Source organism: Zootoca vivipara, chromosome 9, assembly GCF_965207765.1.
Source record: "Zootoca vivipara chromosome 9, rZooViv2.hap1.1, whole genome shotgun sequence".
Classification (NCBI taxonomy): Eukaryota; Metazoa; Chordata; class Lepidosauria; order Squamata; family Lacertidae; genus Zootoca; species Zootoca vivipara.
This window is the reverse complement of record NC_142592.1, coordinates 44,815,006-44,828,403: the sequence shown is the minus strand read 5'-3', so window position 1 is coordinate 44,828,403 and position 13,398 is coordinate 44,815,006. Positions and strand designations below refer to the sequence as shown.

Sequence of the window (13,398 nt, the reverse complement as noted above, 5' to 3'; positions counted from 1 at the left end):
GGCATAATATCCAGCCAGGCGATCCTTTCTACAGAGGAGAGTCCTGCATTGGAAGAACTTCAGAAGACAACCCCCTGTTTGTAGGGTTGTCTGGTCCATGTCAAGCTTAAAGATAAAGAAGCATAAGAAGAGAGAACAACAGCCTTGATCGTAGAATCATAGAATTGTAGAGTTGGAAGGGACCCTGAGGATCATCTAGCCCAATCCCCTGCAATGCAGGAATATGTAGTTGTCTCATATGGGAATCGAACCTGCAACCTTGGCATTAACACACCACACCCTAGCCAACTGAGATAGCAACGCAGTTGGCACATGAACAGCAGACTGAGCAAGCATACAGGTCACCTGGACCTAGTCCTCCAAGCTATGGTGAGATGTATTAGATTATCATATTTCTGAATCTCCATTTATACATATAAACAGGGCTTTTCTTCAGCCAGAACTCACCAGAACTCAGTTACGGCACCTCTCAGGTAGGCGCCATTGCCATTATAAGAAAACAAGGGAGGAGTTCATGGTGAGTTCCAGCACCTCTTTTCTAGAAAAATAGCACCGCATATAAATTATACATGCATACTTTATGCAAATCTGTATCCTCTTTTCTTTCTTTTTGGTGACGTGTAAGTGGCCACCCTACATTAGCAAGAAAGGGGGTGAAAATTATCCCCAAGAATTCAGCCACAGTATGTCAGAAAGCTGGAGCATTTGCTTACCCAGCTGGTATTCAGTCAAAGTTGTGACTAAGTCCCCTTGAAATAAATGGATAAAATGAATTTTTGTTAGCTTAAGTCTCAGTGCTTCCAGTGGTATCTGTAGCACAATCGTACACATTATTTACTCAATGAGGTTTACCCACTAGCGAGTGGGGGACCTAGGTCTTTGCTTGGCAACTCCCCAGCCTCCCCTAGGCAGGGGTCCCATGAAGTTAAGAGCCTTTGGAGATGGGACCAACTGCACGGCAGGTCTCCTTTTGTGCATTGCCACAGTAATTAAACAAGCATTCTCAGCCATGCCGAACCTGTCAGATCAAAAGCTCACTTGAAAAGCTTTTCTCTCTTTAAGTCATCCCTACGCAGAGAACTGTTTAATACCTATGTACTTTACCTGGCTGTAAAATGGTGCTCTTCGTCTCGCGGTCTCATGAGTCAGGTTGGAGTTGCCATGCCAAAGGCTGATTGCCCAGTATACCCCGCTATGAGGACAGCTGGTCTGGAATTCAGCCTGCTGCAGTGAGACCACTACCCTACAGAGTAGACCGTTGATGGCATCGGAAAGGCGCGAGTTGTCAGCAGACAGCGAACTAGCTCCCTCTCATACTCACTCATTTCTGGTACTTACTCTCTGACACAGGAAACTGCAGCTCCTTTGCCATCTCAGAGCGAGATGAGGCCCCGAAGTATCAATAGGGCTCGCAAGGCCAACAGTGAGAAAGCCCCAGACCACACCACATCCCACTTCCTGATTCGTAAAGGTGATGTGTACGGGTGGGGAATTGAGTGTCAAAAAAGCATCGAGCATAGAGTAGACTGAAACGATTGATAGATAAGAGACAGGCCTCTCCCCCCATAGCCCCCTGTCAGCCTTTCATGGCCCTGGCAACGGAGAAGGAGCCTCAGTCATACCCTAAACATGAGCCAAAGGCCTGGAAGCCCTTTAGCTGGGCTCACTGCCAAGACAATACTGTCTGGGGGCTCTGGAAGTCTTCTGCCTCAAGCCTTTGTCCATCCTTGATTAGTTCAAAGTCCATCTAGTGATTGTGGCCAACCACATGCCTCTGGGAAGCATGCACATAAAGCACAGTGCTCCTGGCCATTCCTTTCTGTTTGTCCTGGGACCTAATAATCAGACAATGTTCCTAACCATCTGAGCAGTTGAGCTCTTGACTAAACTGCCTGGGAAGGTTGAGGTTGAACGTTTCCAAGAAGAGGCTAATGTTTGTTACATAAGGTTTTAAAGGGTGTGGGGTTCTTGTTTCTGTGTGATTCAAGGACATATATCAAGAAGTGTCAGCACTTCAAAAGACACATATGCATGTGCGATTGACTGAGTCAGTTCTGAAGCCGGGGCTATCCCCATTTAAATGATCTGCGCAAAGAGGTTTTGCAATGACTAGTTCTATTTACTTACCTTGTCAGCTGCAGTACTAGGACCAGAAGATCCCAGGAGTCCTCCCTGTGCTCTTTTTACACATGGACATTGTTCATTGCTTGAGAAGTGCATTGTCAACTGAGGGATTTTGCATGTATGAAAGAACCACCACAGTTCAAATGGCCGCAGGGGCTATCAGCCAAGAGGCAAGGCAAAAAGAGAATAGAAACACATCACTTGTAGCCAGAATGTCCATATCATCTCCAACTCAGGCCACATCTGCACCATGCATCTAAAGCACTGGGCTTCTGGGTCCTTCACAGTGCCTCAGAGCAGCTGACCAGACAGACCCTTACCACCTCAAGTGGAAACTCCTCTTCAACTGCATGTGAAAAGCCTCCATTTCTCCTTTAAGGCTGGGTTTGCTGCTCTACTTGCTACTGAAGCATCAACTTAATCTGCTGTAAGAGCACTGTTGTTCCTTCCTCCATTTTAACACTTAGCTCACAGGTCTTCTCCCAGGAAACAATATTCCACTTCTAATGTCAGTGCTATGTGCGCCCTAGTGGTGAAAGACATCATGGGTGCTAGCACTTACCTCAGCTTCAGTTTCCTTGAAATTAAGGTCACTGGAGTTGGTGGTGTCTTTTAGATATATGGTTCTATTTATGCATATATATATATATAAGCTGACCTGTGGAATTAATGTTCTAGCAGCTCTTGCTCCCCCATTAGGTTTCCAGTGAGGCCCCCAAAGCCATAGCTTTGGTTTCAGTACAGAGAGCAAGTCAAACTTCTGTGTCTTCTCAGCTACCAGCTCCAGATGAGACTAGCCCAGATTAGCCCTTGTCTTATTGTTCTCTATTGCAACACATCTGTACTTGGTCAACTCTTTAAACATGTAATAAAGGCACTTAACAGGCTCGGCTGGGGTCATTAAATGAACAAAGAGACTGGTTTGACTACTGCAGCTGTTCCTTCTACTACAGACTTCCATCTTACAGATATAAAACCACAGGCCTGGAACAGACCCAAAGAGAACATTGAAAGCAACCCAAAAAAACTTTAGATGAAGATGATTTCTAATTACAAGGTCAGATGTTTTGGACAGCAGCTTCTATCAGACTGTGCTATACAATGATTTTAAAAAAGTAAGAGAGAAAAGCACTGACTATAGGCTCATAATTGGGGAAATAAAAGTGAAAGGAGAGTCAGGCTGCAATTCTATGCTCAGAGTCAGTCCCACTGAAATTGGTGGGACTTACTTCTAAGCTGAACTATTAAAATTTTCAAAAGATGATGTTGTTAAGGTGCTACACTCAATGTGCCAGCAAGTTTGGAAAATTCAGAAGTGGCCAGAGGATTGGAGAAGATCAGTCTACATCCCAATCCCAAAGAAGGGCAGTGCCAAAGAATGCTCCAACTACCGCACAATTGCGCTCATTTCACACACTAGTAAGGTTATGCTTAAAATTCTACAAGGCAAATGGTCCCAGGATCTCGGTCGGACAATACAAATCGATCAATGGGAGAAATTATGGAAGCAGGACATAAGGTTTACGGCTTCTTATAATATAAAAGAAAATTTTATCAAAATGTATTTTAGGTGGTACTTAACACCTGTAAAGATGGCCAAAATATATAAATTGAAAAATAATTTATGTTGGAGATGTAATCAGGAACCTGGCACATTTATACATATGTGGTGGACGTGTCAAGTAATAAAAAAGTTTTGGTTAATGATTCATGAAGAATTAAAGAAAATGATGAAAAAATCGATAAAGAAAAAACCAGAGATTTACCTATTAGGTTTATTAAGCGAAGAGATCCCCCCAAAGAATAAGACAGTGTTCTTGTATGCGTGCACAGCAGCCAGGGTTCTAATAGCTACATATTGGAAGACATCCAAAATACCAACGAAAGAAGAGTGGATAAACAAGCTTAGTGAGTACTTATTAATGGCCAAGCTAACAGTAGCCTTGAGAAATCAACCGAAACAAAAGTTAAGAAGCGAATGGGAAAGTTATGATGAATATATAAAAAAATATTTTTTAAAAGAGGGTATGTTCACATGTTTAGAATAAAAAGATATGAAGGGTTATAAAAATAAAGAGTGGACATATAAGATAAGAGTGATAGAGGAATACAGGAAAGGAAGAATGCATGCAGAGAAAATATATAAGTGATGGACTATAATTAGAAATTGAAACCAAAGTGAAAAAAGAAGTCGGGTAAATAAAGGAGGGAAGCTTATGGGGGTGGGTAGGAGCTGGGGGGTGATTGGTAACTGGTGATTGGTAAATGGTGAAACTCTGTATATTTTGTTTTTTTTTGTTTTTGTTTGTATGTTTGTTTTTTTTTTGTTTTTTTTTATTGTTATGATTATTATTTGTGGATATTACGGATTATTTTTTATGTTCATTGATTTACAGAATATTTGTTTATTGTTTATGTTGAGTTGTACAAAGATTGATGCTTAATAAATAAATGAAATTCAAAAAAAAAAAGAAAAGAAAAAAAAAAAATAAAATTCTACAAGGCAGGCTTCAGCAGTATGTGGACTGAGAACTCCCAAAAGTGCAAGCTGGATTTCAAAGGGGCAGAGGGACCAGAGACCAAATTGCAAACATGTGCTGGATTATGGAGAAAGCTAGAGAGTCCCAGAAAAACATCTACGGTACATCGACCACAGCAAACTATGGCAAGATCTTAAAGAAATGGGAGTGCCTGATCATCTCATCTGTCTCCTGAGAAATCTCTATGTGGGACAAGAAGCTACAGTTCTAACTGGATATGGAATAACTGATTGGTTCATAATTGGGAAAGGGGTACGACAAGGCTGTATATTGTCTCCCTGCTTATTTAACTTATATGCAGAATTCATCATGCGAAAGGCCGGACTGGATGAATCCCAAACCGGAATTAAGTTTGCTGGAAGAAATATCAACAACCTCAGATATGCTGATGTCACAACCTTGATGGCAGAAAGTGAGCAGGAATTAAAGAACTTTTTAATGAGGGTGAAAGAGGAGAGCGCAAAATATGGTCTGAAGCTCAACATCAAAAAAAACTAAGATCATGGCCACTGGTCCCATCACCTCCTGACAAATAGAAGGGGAAGAAATGGAGGCAGTGAGAGATTTTACTTTCTTGGGTTCCATGATCACTGCAGATGGTGACAGCAGTCACGAAATTAAAAGACACCTGCTTCTTGGGAGAAAAGCAATGACAAACCTAGGTACCACTCCCTCCAACAGCGATCTCGGTTGGTGAATGCCAAAAGGACTGCAGTCAAAACAGAGCCACTGTGAAATGTTTGCATGCATATAGGAACCCTAAGCTTGCTGCCCTCAGCCACCCAGTGCAAGAGCAACTGAAAAAACTACAGAGTGGAGGCTTTTCAGCACCAGTAAAAACCGGTACTTCTTGGATGGGCATGGCATCAGGCAAGCGTTGTATTTGCATTGACCCAAAGCCATTGAACCAAACACTGAAGAGATGCTACTACCCTCTACCCGCAATAGATGGCATATTGCCATAACTTTCAAAAGCTAGAATCTTTACAGTCAGGGACACAAAAAGGATTTTGGCATGCAAGACTAGATGAAGACTTCCGGCTGCTTATTACCTTTACAACATCCTTTGGATGGCTTTGCATACCGATGGGGATTAGGAGAGCTCCATATGTGTTTCAGAGGAGACTATCCCAAGCGCTGAAAGGGCTTCTTGGAGTGAAAATAAGAGCAGGTACCGGTAATAATTGTGCTGCTCTCCTTCAGTATTTTGGATTGCTATGCAGAGTAGCCAACTGTCAGGGGGCTCCCACAGGGTCCACGGGAGGAGGTGGAAATGAGATCGGGATACAGGGATCCCCGGCCCCTCCTTTCCAGTAGTACCTCTTCCAGCCGGTAAAGCAGCAATGCCTCCAGTTGTGAGGATAGGAAGGTGGTCAGTAAGGGAAGGAGGGGGCTCGAAGATGCTAGGTCAGAGCCCTCACACCACCTTTGCCCGGAGGGCTCAGAGAGGGAGACACCACTTCCGTCGCCCCAATTACGCAGGGTGTGTGTGTGTGTCAAACACAAAGAGGGTAGGAGGAGAATGGGGGTGCCTAAGATATTTTGCTGGGCGCGTAACCGGAAAAGGGCGCTCCCGGATTCTGCTAGTGACTGAGATGGTCATGAACTTGTAGCTCTGCACTGTACATAATATGCACAATAAACCTGTAACTAGTCAGGTTGGAGTTTGGGGTTGTTACACGTGAGCAACCACCAGACGATCCTGACACCAACTGACCAGAAAACACTCCTGCTCTTGTGCCTTTAACACCAGCTTGATGTGCAGGCCATAGCAGGCAAAGCTCTGCAAGCCGTGCAAGGCACAGGAGCAAAGTTGGATTAAAAGCAACACTTGCAACTCTGTGGGTATGTTTATGCATTGTTTCTTAGCATTTCCAGGAAGTTCTTTTCCATAGAACAATTGTTTCAAATTGAGTGCAACTCAGCAACAATACGCACCACTGCAGCTGCAGCGAAAAACCCCAAATAAGGACCTGTTTAGACTCTGATGGTGGCATCTATTCATAACCACCTCGCTGGACAGCCTCCTTAGGCTCTTTGGACCTTGCAGTTGTTCACAGTCTTACTCCCGGACCTGTGCTGCTTGAAACTCCTTTCAGAAGTGATGTGACTCAGATTCTGAACCCACCATACCAAGGAACAGAAACCAGGGCGCTCCCCCCCCCATCATTGGCCTTTAATTACCAGAAATCAGTACATCAAAGAGCTATGCAGCCTGAACATTATTTGATAAAAAATATGCTAGAAACCTAAAGATCAACCTCACAGCCCAGCAAAGCTGGATGAGCACAATAAGTGCTCCGTTTGTGTGAGATTGTCTGCTCCATAGTTATGGCACCATCTTGGATGGCTTTAAAAGAGGATTAGACACATTCAGGGAGGATAGAGCTATCTGTCAGAGGGTGTGTGCTTCTGTATACCAGATGTGGGGAGAGTGCTTTTTTGCTCGATTCTTGCTTGCGGGTCTCCCATGGGCAACGGGATGGCCACTGTGTGAGCAGGATGTTGGACTAGATGGGCCTGATTCAAGAGGGCTCTTCTTATGCTCTTTTGATGCTTTGGAAAGTACTTTTTGGAGGCTGGGATATAAATCTTATGAAAATACATTAAAATGTACATAAATAACCAAACCATGAGATGTACATACTCTTCCCAGTTCTTTTCATGACAAAATTTCCACTTAACCAATATAATAAGTGAATCCAATGCTATATGGAGTGAACAGCTCTGGGGGGAAAAGAGTGACACCACCTGACCTCTGCATGCCCCCTGCTACGCAAAGCAATGACCTCTGACCTCTGGTGAAAGTTCCCAGTACACAGGAATACCCCATCAAAGGGCTGCTGTGTTAATGGAGTCCAAATCTTTTTAATTTGAAGTTTCAACACCTTGTGGTTTGTTGTTCCAAATACATAAACAGGATGTTAACTTCTCTGGACTTAGAGCTACGACTGGGTTGTTTGTTATGTGCAGGTAACTGGTTAGAAGTTTGCTTTTTCTGAAGCTCATGCTGCAGTTTGACAGCCCAAGACCAAAGCTTTTATGAGCTGCTATTTTCTCGAAGCTATGAACATGAGTTTGACCAAACTGCGGGAGGCAGTGCAAGACAGGAGTGCCTGGCGTGCTATGGTCCATGGGGTCACGAAGAGTCGGACACGACTAAACGACTAAACAACAACAATTTTAGGGACACTTTTTCTCTTCACAGTTACCCTTCAGAAAAGCAGCCAAACAGAACACCAGTGTGTAACATCATTAAGGAGGTCACTGGCCTCTTAATATTGAGCTTTCGAATTTGTTGAATTCCCCCCCCCTCTCTCTCACACACACCTACACCTCTTTGCTGCAGACCCTGGGAGGAAGAGCGTGGGTGGTGGAGGGGGCTGTGGTCCCCATGTGTGTGAACTAAAGACGGCCAAGGCATTGTAGCTAAAACAGATAAAGCGGAAAGTAACTGCAGTGTGGTGTGCATATGGGGCCACTGGCTTGGTGTTTGCGTCAATGACCGTTTCCGCTTTCCCTTTTACCTTCTCATCTGGCCATCTCAGTTTCCTCCCCTACCATATCTCCCCCACATATCTAAAACTCAAAAATAACTGAAACCAGGTACATAAATAAATATGTTTATGCGGTGACGAGTGGGGGGGGGCATTGCCCCTTATGTACATGCTCACATCTCTTCCACTACTTCTCCCTGTCTAAACCTGACATATTCTTGCGTTTCTGCCTCAGAATCTCAAGGCATGTTTATCTCAAGCAGCTTCTGTAGCATTATTGCTTTGGTGCGAGTAGGATGGGCAAATCTGTCAATTTCAGTTTCTCTCCATATCTCATTTTCCCAATCTTAAGTCCAGCTCTCCACGTTTACACATCAGCCTGCGGTTCTTGTTTTTAAGGCCTCATGAAGATTCATCACTGCAAAATCTCACTGGAAGAGGTCGCAGCCATGTGACACCAGTGTGTGTGTGTGTGTGTGTGTGTGTGTGTGTGTGTGTGTGTCACCCATGAGGGCACCATCTTGCGGGATTATACCGCCCGTGGTGGCTGCTTCAGCTTGCCTAATGGGAGGGCTGGCCCTGCTGTGTCCCTACCCACCACTAGCACGTGGCCCTTGGGAGGTTGCCTGGAAGCCAAAGTGGGCTGAGAAAGATCTCCCCACCCCTACTTTATGAGTCCCTCTATCCAGTCTACTGCAAAAACAAGTACTTCTCCTCCTTTCTATGTCTTCCCGCCTTGTGTATTTCCTGCCCTGGTGGGTGGGTAAAGTGGAGTACGAGGTACTTGACTCCTCCGGTAAATCAGGCTCAGGGAAAAGGTGTCCTGGAGGCTGGCCTCAGACTCCGTGTTGGGAACTCTCGGAATCAGAGTCCGAGGCTGGGGCCATGGCAACCTCCTCACAGCTACACAGGAGGGAAGGGTGGCTGAGGCTTGCAAGCCTTGTGAATGTCATGCTCAACACTTTGTCTTGCCGGCAACTGTTCATGTGAAATGTCTCTCTAGATGAGTGGGGAGAAAGCTTTTTCAAGAGTAAGAAACTCTTAAGATTTCACATTTCTGAATGGTTGAATACCTACTGTACTGAGCCATCTTTTCCTGTTATAATTTTGCAATAAAGACTGAGGTTTCACTGGCTTTTGAAGTCAATAACAGCCACTTCACCTGCTAGCCACTCTTCCCTGCCCCCCTCTCCCATTGATACCCATACTTGAGGTCTTAATAGAGTTGGACAATGTGCTATCCAAACTGAGCAGAAGCAAAGCTCTGCAATCTCTATATTTGTTTATCCATTGCAGCCAGAGTTTGAGTCACTGGGTAGGTAAGAGAGAGAGAGAGAGAGAGAGAGAAGAGGAGGAGGAGGAGGAGGAGGAGGAGGAAGAAGAAGAAGAAGAAGAAGAAGAAGAAGAAGAAGAAGAAGAAGAAGAAGAAGAAGAAGAAGAAGAAGAAGAAGAAGAATCAAGTTGTGTGATGGGATCATGCCAGCACCAGAAACCTTTATATATAGACACACTACTGTAAAACTGAAAACCTAAATAAATAATGATCCAGATCTGGAAAATGGGGACCCGTGCTAAAGAAGATTGTGGATTTGCGACACAACTGCATGACATCTTAAGAATCCATTTAGATGGGCACTTTGTTCCAACAATGGCCAGCCAACAAGATTTCTATGAGAACTTGAGTGGGAAGTGCAGTAAAAGGTAAAGGTAAAGGGACCCCTGACCATTAGGTCCAGTCGTGACCGACTCTGGGGTTGCGCACTCATCTCGCATTATTGGCCGAGGGAGCCGGCGTATAGCTTCCAGGTCATGTGGCCAGCATGACAAAGCCGCTTCTGGCAAACCAGAGCAGCACATGGAAACGCCGTTTACCTTCCCGCTGTAGCGGTTCCTATTTATCTACTTGCATTTTGACGTGCTTTCGAACTGCTAGGTTGGCAGGAGCTGGGACCAAGCAACGGGAGCTCACCCCGTCACAGGGATTCAAACCGCCGACCTTCTGATCAGCAAGCCCTAGGCTCAGTGGTTTAACCACAGCGCCACCTGGGTCCCGGGAAGTGCAGTACTGCCTCTCATACTGTAGCTAACATACAGCCATCAGTGGCAACGAATAGCCTTACCTGCTGCAAAATCTTTACGGGTGGGTGAGGTACGGTGTGTATGCAGCCTAAATTAATGGTGCCTGCTAATCTTCTGGAACAATCAATTCTAGTGTCTGATGCATCTTTTACATGCCTCATTGGTCTTGTTAGGGTGATAAATAATAGTAGTAACCTCAGGCAGAAAGGGAAACAGGAAGTGGGCACAGACCACCCTAACAAGCAGACAGCATTGGCGGAAAAGAGTTGCAGGGACTGAGCCTCTCCAGGCAGGGGAACACATTATGCCTATATAAGGGGTAGGCAGGGCTGCTCTGGAGCTCTTAGAGCTGCTACCAGATTTCACCTGAAGCGAAAATCAAGGCAAGCCAAGAGGTTCCCACTCGAGCAAAATGTCCAATAAATGTCATACGCCTCCATTCCCTTGAGAGATTTTCAAGGCACAATGCAGGCAAGAAGTTGCTTGAGCAGACTATCTGAGGAATTTTGAGGGATGCTAGAAGTTTCACTAAGATGTGTGACATTTCTAAAAGGTCCTGGGGTTTTCTTTCATTTTCACACACGTGAACTTTTCTCACATGCTTCAAGGGGCCAGCAAGAAATAAGTTGGTCTCGACTGCAAAGATTTCATATCCTCTTTCCATTCTGCTAGGCTATTTTTTTCCTTCCCGGCTCACAGATGTACTATTGAATTATGTTAGCTGAGCCCCGGGGTTGCTGGCCATTCCAGATTGGGTGGGGCAGGGGGTGAGACAGGCATCCCATTGCTCTTTTCCATATTACTGATAATTCATTTAAGAGTTTGCAAAGTTTCCCCTAACTAGCACTAAGGTTTGGAAGCAAGGAGGGGGGGAGGGCAGTACCCAGAAGGCAAAACAAAGGAACAAATGGAATAGCAGCCAGCTGGCAATCCAAAATCAGCCACATCACACAGCTGGCCTGGAAACACAACACCACATGTAAAGAGTGTGTGTGTGTGTCTTTGAGAATCAGGAGAGCAGAGGAGGAAGGACTTCCTAACTGTGCCTGTTAAGAAGTTGCTGAACAGGCAAGGGGATTTTCTTCTGCCTCCCAGTTCTGATCCTCCGGTTCTCATTGTGCTGTGCCTGCTCTCCTTTCAAGATGCAAACCTGACCCGCCCCCTTCTCCCCTGGCCTCAGTCACTGCCTTTGCACCCACCCCCTTGCAGCTGGGATTTTGAAGTTCTGTTTTCAGTGACTCTTTGTTTTGGTTTAGTTTTTTGGCTTTGGAGTTCCCGCCCCTCCCTTCTGAGTTCCTCTCAGGGTTTTCTTTACATCTCCACTTCTCTTTCTTTCTTTCCTTTTAACACGTGGCAATGGCGAGAGAGAGATCCACAGTTTCTCTCCAGCTGTTCTGCTCTGGGGCTGAGTGTGGCATCCTGTCACCATTCTTCCAGCTGCAAAGACAGCTGGCTTGCCTGGTGTTTTCCCCATTTGCCACTTTAAACCTGTGTGCAAACCGCAAATCACCATAAAAGCGACAACAGGAATCCAGTTGAAAGGGCAGCTCCTGAAACAGAACCCTTTCAAGTTTTAAACAGCGCCAGAGTTGCTCTGAAAAGGTTAGGCTGGCCCAGGCAGTCCCTTCTGAGGTGTATCCTCTGTTTACACCAGCTGGGAACAAATAACAGAGAATGGAAGATACAATTTAAAAATATATATTATCACTTCCAGGGCTTTTTTCAGGGGGAACTCACCAGAACTACCTCTCAGGTGGGTGCCATTGTTTTAATGTTTGATGCTTTATTATGTTTTATATCTTCTGCAAGATGCCCAGAGTGACTGGGGAAATGCAGCCAGATGGGTGGGGTATACATAATAAAATTAATAATTTATTATTATTATTATTATTATTATTTATTAAACAAGGGAGGTGTCAATGGTGAGTTCCAGCTCCTCTAAACCAGTGTTTCCCAACCTTGTGCCTCCAGATGTTTTTGGACTACAACTCCCATCATCCTTAGCTAGCAAGACCAGTGGTCAGGAATGATGGGAATTGTAGTCCGAAAACATCTGGAGGCACAAGGTTGGGAAACACTGCTCTAAACCACTGAGCCTCTTGGGCTTGCCGATTGGAAGGTTGGCAGTTCAAATCCCCGTGACAGAGTGAGCTCCCATTGCTTTGTCCCAGCTCTTGCCAACCTAGCAGTTCGAAAGCATGCCAGTTCAAGTAGATAAATACGGTAGGTACCACTGTGGTGGGACAAAGGTAAATGGCATTTCCGTGCACTCTGGTTTCTGTCGCAGAAGCAGTTTAGTCATACTGGCCACATGACCTGGAAAGCTGTCTGTGGACAAACGCCAGCTCTCTTGGCCTCAAAGCGAGATGAGCACCACAACCCCATTGTTGCCTTTGACTGGACTTAACCATCTAGGGGTCCTTTACCTTTCTAGAAAAATAGCACTGATCACTTCAAAAGGAGGCAGGTCTGGGATCCTACTTGCCACAATTGCCAACTAGGGTAACTCGAGGGCACCTGTAGTTCTGAAGACAAAAGTTAGGATGTGTAGATGGAAATGTGGTGAGGAAGTGCTGGTGAAGCCTCAGTAGGCTGCACATGATGATAAGGTCCAAATGGTCAAGAGACCACAGTTATAGCTTTACGCAAATAAGGTGTGGTCAGGTGTTTCTCAAAAGTTTCAAACAAGGAAAGGTTTCTACAAGTGGAACGCAGAATGACACACCATAAAAGGGCATGAGAAGTGAAACATAGCTGTCAAAATTCCTGGAGTGACAGCATAGTTCTCAAAATGTGATGATGCAACATCTTAGATTCACTCCCTTAATAATCTTCTCATCTGTATTCTGATAATGTCTGATCAGGGATGATAAGATGTTTTGGACCACAACTCCTGAGAGTATCAAGTTTGGGAAGGTTGGTGTACATGTATCTCTAGCTAGATACATTTTGCAGAGTTCAACGAAAACAAGAAAAACCTGTTTGACCAGAACTGATAGTGGGATAGGGCTGCCATCTTGCAACCCAGACAGTAGAAACCCCTGATTCACTGGGAGGGAAGGTAGCCCTGATGTCTCCTACCTGCACTTGTCACTCACCTGCTGCCCTCCCTGCAATGCCAAGCCACTTTCCTAAGGGTGCCTCCTGTTAGACGCGGA

At 45.0% G+C, this 13,398-nt stretch overlaps 1 protein-coding gene across 1 annotated transcript in view; it reads right to left on the bottom strand.

The window, feature by feature from the left end:
- IL2RB (interleukin 2 receptor subunit beta) overlaps positions 1-1,351 on the bottom strand; it is a 33,014-nt gene extending 31,663 nt beyond the window's left edge. The window contains exon 1 of the mRNA XM_035127075.3: positions 1,105-1,351. The gene's annotated coding sequence lies outside the window, so the exon portion shown is untranslated. The remainder of the gene's footprint in view (positions 1-1,104) is intronic.
- Between the last annotated feature and the right edge of the window lie 12,047 nt (positions 1,352-13,398).